General features: G+C 45.2%; 1 long non-coding RNA gene across 1 annotated transcript; it reads left to right on the top strand.

The window, feature by feature from the left end:
* The first annotated feature begins 2064 nt into the window (after positions 1–2064).
* LOC147042209 (uncharacterized) lies at positions 2065–7539 on the top strand. The gene is made up of 3 exons (XR_015068934.1): positions 2065–2119; positions 2303–2368; positions 2444–7539. It is a non-coding gene; the product is annotated as an uncharacterized LOC147042209 (long non-coding RNA).
* The last annotated feature ends 611 nt before the right edge of the window (positions 7540–8150 follow it).

Genomic DNA, 8150 nt, shown 5'->3' on the forward strand with positions numbered 1-8150 from the left:
AACGACTGAATATTTGATTTTACTGAGAAAGAAATGATCTAGTTCTCCTGGATGACAACCATCAATGGCAGGATGTGTGCAAAACATGGACATTTGTAGCTTTTCTTTACAGCATTATTCTCCACATTAACTCCTCCAGGACGTCAGATGATGGGGCCAGCAAGCTGTGGTTGGAGAGAAGTCTGGTGCTGCCCTGCATTCCTCACTGGTGAAACACACACGTCCAAATGTTTGACACACATGTATTTCAGCATGTGCATGCTCTTCCTTCTTTCTTCCACTAGAGGGTGTCAGAGGACCAGGTTTCTGCAGCATGAATCGACAGGTGAAGAGCGCTGCAAGGTTTTGAACCTGTTGCAAAGACAAACTGGAGAAATCCAAGTCCTTGACCATTTTTCGTTCTAGGTGGTGCTGGAGCAGGCCATCAAGAATAATTAGGTAAACACGCATAAAAGACACTGAATTTATAAAGCAGATTACTAATACTACTAAACGGACATTTCGCTGCTTTTTTCTGTTGTGCGCCTCATGGCCACCTGAGGGCAGTATAACATAGATATCAGTCTACAGCTGTTAGCTGCTGTAATAGAATATTGTAATATTGCTAGCAGAAGATAAGTGTATTGAGTATGAGTAGCATGCCAGTTTTTTTTTTGCAGTGGTAGTATTTGTAGAATTTATCTTTTCTAAAGAAACCTAACAAATAGATATGTTTGCTTGAAAAACAGAACATGTACATGCTGCCTTGTTGTGAAGTGAGTTGAGGCCACTTTGACCTCACAGAGGTTAGATCTAGCAACTCCAAAGCGAATATTTGACCAAATGGTGGTTTGTGTCTTGCAAAGGTCGTATCTCAAGGCACCAGTGTACGTATGGCTGAGGCTTGCCTCTTTCCGCTTCAACCTTTGGCTGATGATTAAGGCTCTCATGTTTAATTGATCAATGGCTCGTGTTTGCGTCCGCAGAGACGGCACACGCACACATAACATGGCCTACTTTGAAAAAGCTTTTCCCATTTGCGTCGTCCCAATCCGGTCAAAATTTCCCAAGATGCAGCTTGTTGTGAGCGTGTATGTTGTTGTTGCTTAGGAACACTTTTTTCTTTCTTTCTTTTTTTTTTTTTTAAGTCCCCCCCAGTCGGTGGTCTCTTTTATGAATATCATTACATATCTCACCCGAGACAGCGAGACATCTTTATCCGTCTTAATCGCTATTTTTGCTCACCATCCGGCACAAGGGGGTTTATTTCTTATGTTAGCTGCAACCAAGACATTTATTTTGTTGTTCCGCAACAAATTCTAATCATAAAATCTTCCCGTTATAGAAGCTCGCTTAAAAAGTTGAAATGTACAGATTTTCAGGACTATTTTGTTCTATTTAAAGGAAAATAAATGCATATACAGACCTCCAACTAATACCCAGTAATTCTGAATATCATAATATGAAGTTTCCCCCTTGTTGTTTTCTGTGTAGCCATGACATGACCTCCTTGTGTTCTCTAGTTTGTACACGTCCGTTTGGAGTCTACTTAATCACTGGTGACATTAGAACTTAACTACAGGAGGGCCCGGCCGGCCATGATAACTGCTGGTGGCTCATCTTTGCTGTGTGAGGTTGGAAGCTGAGGGCACCCCCTCATCCCCTCCTGCCAGGCCTCCATCTGTTGGCTGGATGCTTACATGTCACAATTGATGACTGGATGAGGGTTGGCGGCGCTGTGAGTGACAGAGCGATTCGGACCCCCCTCGGACATCCCTGAGTCGCCCCTCGACCGCAGCCCCGGTTGCTGGCACCATGCCAACAGGGCTAATGGAATGACGGATGGCGGATGCTGTAAGTATTGGGATACCATTCAAGTGAAAAGTGAAGACATGAAATATATGCATTCACACATTAAAATGAATTTTTATTGAACATTTAAATTTAAAAAATGAAATGTGTGAATCACAAATACAAAAATGTCTTTCAATAAGTGAATGAAAAACGTCATTACTTTGAGGGCCACTAAAATAAATGTAAACTTCTTCATTTTCCCCACACGGGGGCGCTTATCAACATTCACATCGTAATACACTTTCCCGGGAGAATTAATTCATAGAAGAAGAAGAAGCGCGCCGAGGTAAGCGTAATAAAATGTCTCCAATAACCGCACAAATGTTACATTTAGACTGTTAGTAGACCACACATTTAATATAAATTGTGTTTGTATCGTGATTTATACTCTTTAAGACCTGCGACGTTACTATAGTATGACCTAGCTAAACGAACTTTAAAACTACTTCGGTTTCTTTTCACTTCAAAGGGGCGGCATATCAAAGCGGCAATACACTTGCTCAGAATGTTTCACGCCATGAAGAAAAGCGTCGAGGTAAGCGGCCCAAAACGTTCAAAAGTCACATTTAGTCAATTTGTAGAACACATTTAATACAAGTTGTGCTTTCAGGACGCTTACGGGGGACGTTTTCAGCAAGTTTAAAATGACTCACAGGTAAGATGCTATCCTAAAGAAATTAGCATTTAGCTTCGTTCAAGTAGCTTATTAGCATATCTTAACAGTTATTTCAATTGTCTGCTCTTCAATAAATATTACATTGACTGAATGTTGCTGAGTTTAAGAGGTAAAATGTGTATTACATGGTTTTTAGCAGTACGGTATTTGAATGTTAGTATGTAAATACCTTTTCACATTCAATTTTACAATGTTGCTTGAGACTTTTCCCTTGGTAAATGCTTGTGGTTAAAAGTTTAAAGTATATATTTGTGTTGAGTCTGGAATGAAACCTATTTTTACCCATTCAATTAAATATCTGTTTCCTAAAAAAAGTACAATGTGTTTCAAAAATGGCCACTATTGAACCACAAGGTTAGTTTTTATGTCAATGGTGTATTATGTAAACAATTGTGGCGCTGAACTTGAAAAGGACAAAAGGTAAGCAATCATTCACCACCCCATGGTAAGTTTAATTGAATTCGCATTGCAACCATGAATATGTTTTTTTTTACGTATTGTGCAATATACAGTTGCCTGCTGAGGCAAATGTATCCAATCGATTGTAGTGTTTGAACATTGACAGCCATTTTGCTGTCACCTGCTGCGTACATTTCAGAAACGTTTTTATTTACTAAACTAAATAAGCCCCTCAAAAAAGCTAAGTCTTCCAGCTTCCTTTGCGTCAGCTGTCAAAATCAGCATGATTAGCGTTAGGCGCAAGTAGGTGATCGAGAATTTTTCCGGAAGGAGTTAATTGAGGCCCACGGACGGCGGGTGCGCGGCACCTGTTCTTGGATGGCACCCCGCCAGGCCGCCACCGCGCCTGGTCCACCTGCTGTGGGGGGACATTCATGCCTTGATGAGGAATTAGGAAGTCATTAGGCAACTCCAGACGACGAGCGCCTTCACTTCCGCGCGACCGAGTGCGCGACAGGCTAATCGGCGCTCTTGTAAAAAAAAAAAAAAAAAAGTCACATGTCCCGCTGGGCGGCTGACACATGACCGCAGCGTGTGCTTGTCACTGGGAAGATGTCCAAATATATCTCCATCCACATCAACGGCGTTTCCCAAATGTAGAGCCAACCCCTGTTCATCGTGCAGGACATTTTGCTCCGATTCCGAAGGGATTGCAGAAGAACAATGTCTAGCAATGGCACATCCAGACTGGAGTAAAATTTTCTCTGATCTTCCTTCAACTCATCCTTATGACCTCAAGACCCCAGGTAACAGATGACCTCCAGGCCCAGATCGCCGTAGCTTCACCGCCTGACCCAAAAGCGAGTCGCCGACTGCACACTCAATTAGCCGTCCGAGCGTTCCAACCTGCCTGTAAAAACCCTACGCAGAAGGCAAGAGACAAGAGGATTTTTTTTTTTGGTCTCCTGGTTGAGAATAAAGGTTAATAACAGTCCTTTCTTGTGTCATATTTGACATGACCAGTCATGGGGGTAATTATAATCATTACACTCCAAAGGATGTCGAGTTATCCCTCTTAAACACAGGCCACACAAAGGAAATCAATTATTCAATCATAGCTCTCCCCATTCAGCGGCGCCTGAGTTCACTTCATTTTGGGCCCGGGTGAATCTGCCGCAAATAAACCCGGCGACCGACGGGAAGAAAAGACGGCGCAGGCCCCCTAATTTGTCGCCTTTCAGCCGGTCAATCACGCTCTCAAAGGAATGCGAGCGTACTCTGACAATCAGCGCGACTTGAATGGGAATGGATTTCATCTGCCGCTTTGCATAAGTTATCTGGTGATAAAGAGGGGCACGGGAGGGGGGGGTGTGGTACAGTTGGCAAGCGCAGCCCCGAAAGCCGGCGTCTCCGCCGCCATCGCCGCCCACCCCTCCTTCAACTTGTCCCTTAGCCGTCCTGGCGTCGCCTGTGCCTACCACGATTGGCAACGTGTAATTTAAGAGCACGGGCACAAAGAACAAATGCCAAGCCCATAATAGAAGCTGGATGTCTTCTGATGCAAAGAGGCCTCTCCTGGGGCCTGTAATTAAGATCACCAGGACACCGGAGAGGAGACAGACTCACAAAGAACTCGGGACCTGGATCAAGAAAAGGAGGAGGAAGGGGAGCAAATTTTAATACCGGGCATGGAGAAAAATGGACAAGTTGGCACTTTTTCCAAAGGACTTTTGTGTGGCCTCCACTGAAGAAGCAATTGTCTACCATGTCTGGGTTTTGATGACCAAATCCAAAGATCACCAGGACACCCGAGAAGATCCAGAAGCCATTGTGGACTTTGATTAGAACAAAGGAGCGCCAGATATAACTGAGCGACTGTTAAAATTTTGTGCTGAGCTAGTGTCCTTTTTTCCAATGGACTTTGGTGCTTGGACTGCATTTGCGGTGGGCCGCGCGCCATTCATTAGGCCGCCTCGTCGCTCAAAGTTGTCCCGGTTAACTTTCAAGCATGCACGCTTCTCTTTGATTACTTATGGAGGGTGACGCTCAGCGGAGAGCAGCTTCACTTCAGAGAGAATTCCGATTAGCAAGCGGCGACTCCATCAGCATTCTTGTAGGGATATTTGATCAATCCGGCTGATGAAAGGACTCGCGCGGGCCTTCGTATCCGCACGGAGGACAGGAAGTGGCGTCCTCGCCGCCGCCGCCGCCATCCCTCTCGCTCCCCAGCGTTGTTTTGGTCCCGAGGACACACTTGAGCTGCTGGTGCTCCGGGTGGTTGTGTGTTCAGACCTTTTTCCGTTTAATTAGATTTGTTAAAACAATTTTTGGAGTGCTTTATTCGGTAAAAGCTCTCAGGGGTTAATATCCGCGGAACACTTCTCTGTTCGCCTCCTTTTCACCAATGGAGCATAAATTATTTAAATTATTCAGAATTGTGCGACCTTTTATCTCACCCCCTTTGAAGGCGGCAAATTAAAAATGCAAATGGGCTAACTAATTAATATGCAAATGCATTCATTCCCAGTTAACAATTAGCAATTAAACCTGCAGTGTCTAGAAAGAGCACTGGCAAATTTAGCAACTTATTTTTGCTGTTTGGAAAAAAAAAACAGTCAGTACCGCACGCACGTAAAAAAAAAAAAAAAAGGATGATTGACGAGACGACTCAAACCGACGACCACCTGCCTCGCTGTAAACAAAACGAACAGGCTAAATAATCAGAGTGGCGCCGCGTCGCCCCCAAAAAACAACAAAGGTGTCATCTTTTTTTTCAATTGTCTTTTCTTTTTTCGTCCCGCTCGGCTGCTCGCCTCTCATTACTCAATCAAGCCTAATTAGAACGTTTAAAACTATTTGTAGCCGGTCATAAAAAGCCTCTGTCCGTGATTTTGACTTTTTAGCATAGCGCCAAATTCTGCCTAATGTCAACACTGTCTAGCTAAGTGACATCGTTTTCACTCCATTTGTATTCCACTGCAAAGTGGAAATGACACAAATTGGTTGGACTTGGGTTTCCTTGGACAGAACCAAAACCTGCTCAACTTTTGCTGCTGGTTGACTTCCAAGTTGCCCAAACCGAATGCGAGCAACGTCTTTTGACACGGCTATTATTTTACGTAACCCGCGACGATAGGCTTTGATTTTCTTTTTTTTGCGGACGCAAAAAAACAGGATGCTATCGCCGCATACTTTTCTTTTTTCTATTTCCTCCCCGGCGCAATCTTCCACTCCACGCTATCTCCCGCATTACACCTCACGATAGCGGACGCGCCGCAGTCGACATCAATCATGCGCGGCGAGCCTCCGCTCTGCGCATTTTAGCGCGTGGCGATGCCGCGCCGCGATAGGTGCCCGAGGCCAGGAGGCGTGAACCGCACCTCCTTAAAGGTTATCTGCCGTACACAGACCCGGGGGCACTCGCCTCGCGTACCTCGACGCCATTCAGCCGAGGACGTGCAAAGGGAGGCGTGCGCAGGGAGATCGGCAGCGACGTAACAATAGAGGTCGGTCAGTCAGTCAATCATCGGGGGGAAGGCGAGAACGACGTTCGTTTTTATTAACATGCCTTCAATTCATAGACTTCATCTTGTGTCCATGAAAGACATATTTTTGGATGAAAGAATAATCTGGTTTTGTTTTAAAGAAAAATACGGTGTAGCAATATGGCCATTGAGTTGAAGCAAAAACATTTTTGTGTTTATTCACTTGGCGCAATCTGACAATGAAGTCACATTTTTGGGAAATAGAGCAATAATTATTAAAAAAAAGTCATGAATTTCAGAGAGTTGAATTTTTTCCCCTTAAAAGAAATCAGATTTTATTCTCTTTTTTTTTTTTTCCTGCCTTCCTCGAGCGTGTGGCCCAAATTCCGTCTGGTGCTTGTCAGGCTGCAGCTCGTGCCGGAGGGCTGAGCGGCGCCACCTTTGGCACGGTGATTAGTGCGCCTTTAAACGCCAGCGTCTTTCATTAAGTCGCATTTAGTGCCCACTTCTCCCGACGCCCCCGGTCTTATATTGCCAAAGAAGCTTCATATTTTATTTATTGCACTTTAATATTGTTTTTGAATATTTGCGCTGCCTTTAGGCCTCTCGCGCCGTCACGTCGCCGTCTTTAATTTCTCCGTGGGATTGAATTCCTACGGCTGCGAGTGACGTTTGATTAAAAGGGGGAAGAAAAAAAAATGCGAAAATGTAAACGAAGCCGTTTGCGACAATATCTTTGGATTACGCTTGCGTTTAGCCCCGTTTAATTGAATTGATTCTTGTTTACGTTGCACGCCCGCCGCAAGATTGGGCGGCGTTTAAGAAATTCACACCTCGCCGGCCCGCCCGCGCCGCTTCCTCGTCCGGTTTAAATATTTAATACGCTCGCACGCTAATGTACAGCGGCGTAATTAGCGCCACGCGCGGCAGAGCCTCGGCGAGCTTCTCTTTATCCGCTCGCTCGTGGAATAAATAGAACTAAAACACAAGAAATGCGGGCAAAGCGTCTCTTTCAAGCAAATAGGCTGGGGGTGGGCTAGATAATTAATTCCGAGATTAATGTACTGTAGCGGTGGTGTGTTATTAAAACGCTATTTTTAAATTACAGCTCAGAAAGCACCCCCTTGGGATTAAGAGTGTTAGCCACTGATCTCTGCTTAAGTTATGGGAGGAAATGCAGGGGGGAGGAGGAGGGGGGCTACTTTATACGCCCAGGTCGCTTCTTCTTACGGCTCGACGCTGGAGAATCTTTTTTGCTATTTGCTCTCCTCGGCGGCTCGCTTAAATCGCCTTTAGTCTCCTCATTAATGCACTTAGAACTTTTTTTTTTTTGCCGGGTAGATGGAAGGCGGCCGCGGTGGGCTGGCGCCGGGCGTTTGATGCCCCAATATCAGGCCATGTTTGCTGGGGGAAAACACGTTTGTTTGCCACACTTGAGACGGCGCACTCCTTTCCAAGTTAGTTGTCGGTTTAAGGTCACGAAGTTTCGGTTCTAAAACATTTTACCGAGTTGTGTCAGAGAGCTTAATCTCCACTTTGGTATCGTCTCAACTCTGCTCTGCTGTCGTGTTTTTATGTATCGGCGAGCACCTGTTGCTCCTGGCAGATCAATCCACCGTGTGCTCGTTGTAGAGGGACCCCAAGGCCAACGTTGGCGGAGACCAGTCCGTCCTGCTAGCCGTAATTAGCGCCGGCCCTGTTGATTCACAGATAATGAGCAGCAGTTCATTAGCTCAGCGCTAATTGCCGCCTCCTTC

The sequence above is a fragment of the Syngnathus leptorhynchus genome, chromosome 18, assembly GCF_054491065.1.
Source record: "Syngnathus leptorhynchus isolate UIUO chromosome 18, UIUO_Slep, whole genome shotgun sequence".
In the NCBI taxonomy this organism is placed as follows: domain Eukaryota; kingdom Metazoa; phylum Chordata; class Actinopteri; order Syngnathiformes; family Syngnathidae; genus Syngnathus; species Syngnathus leptorhynchus.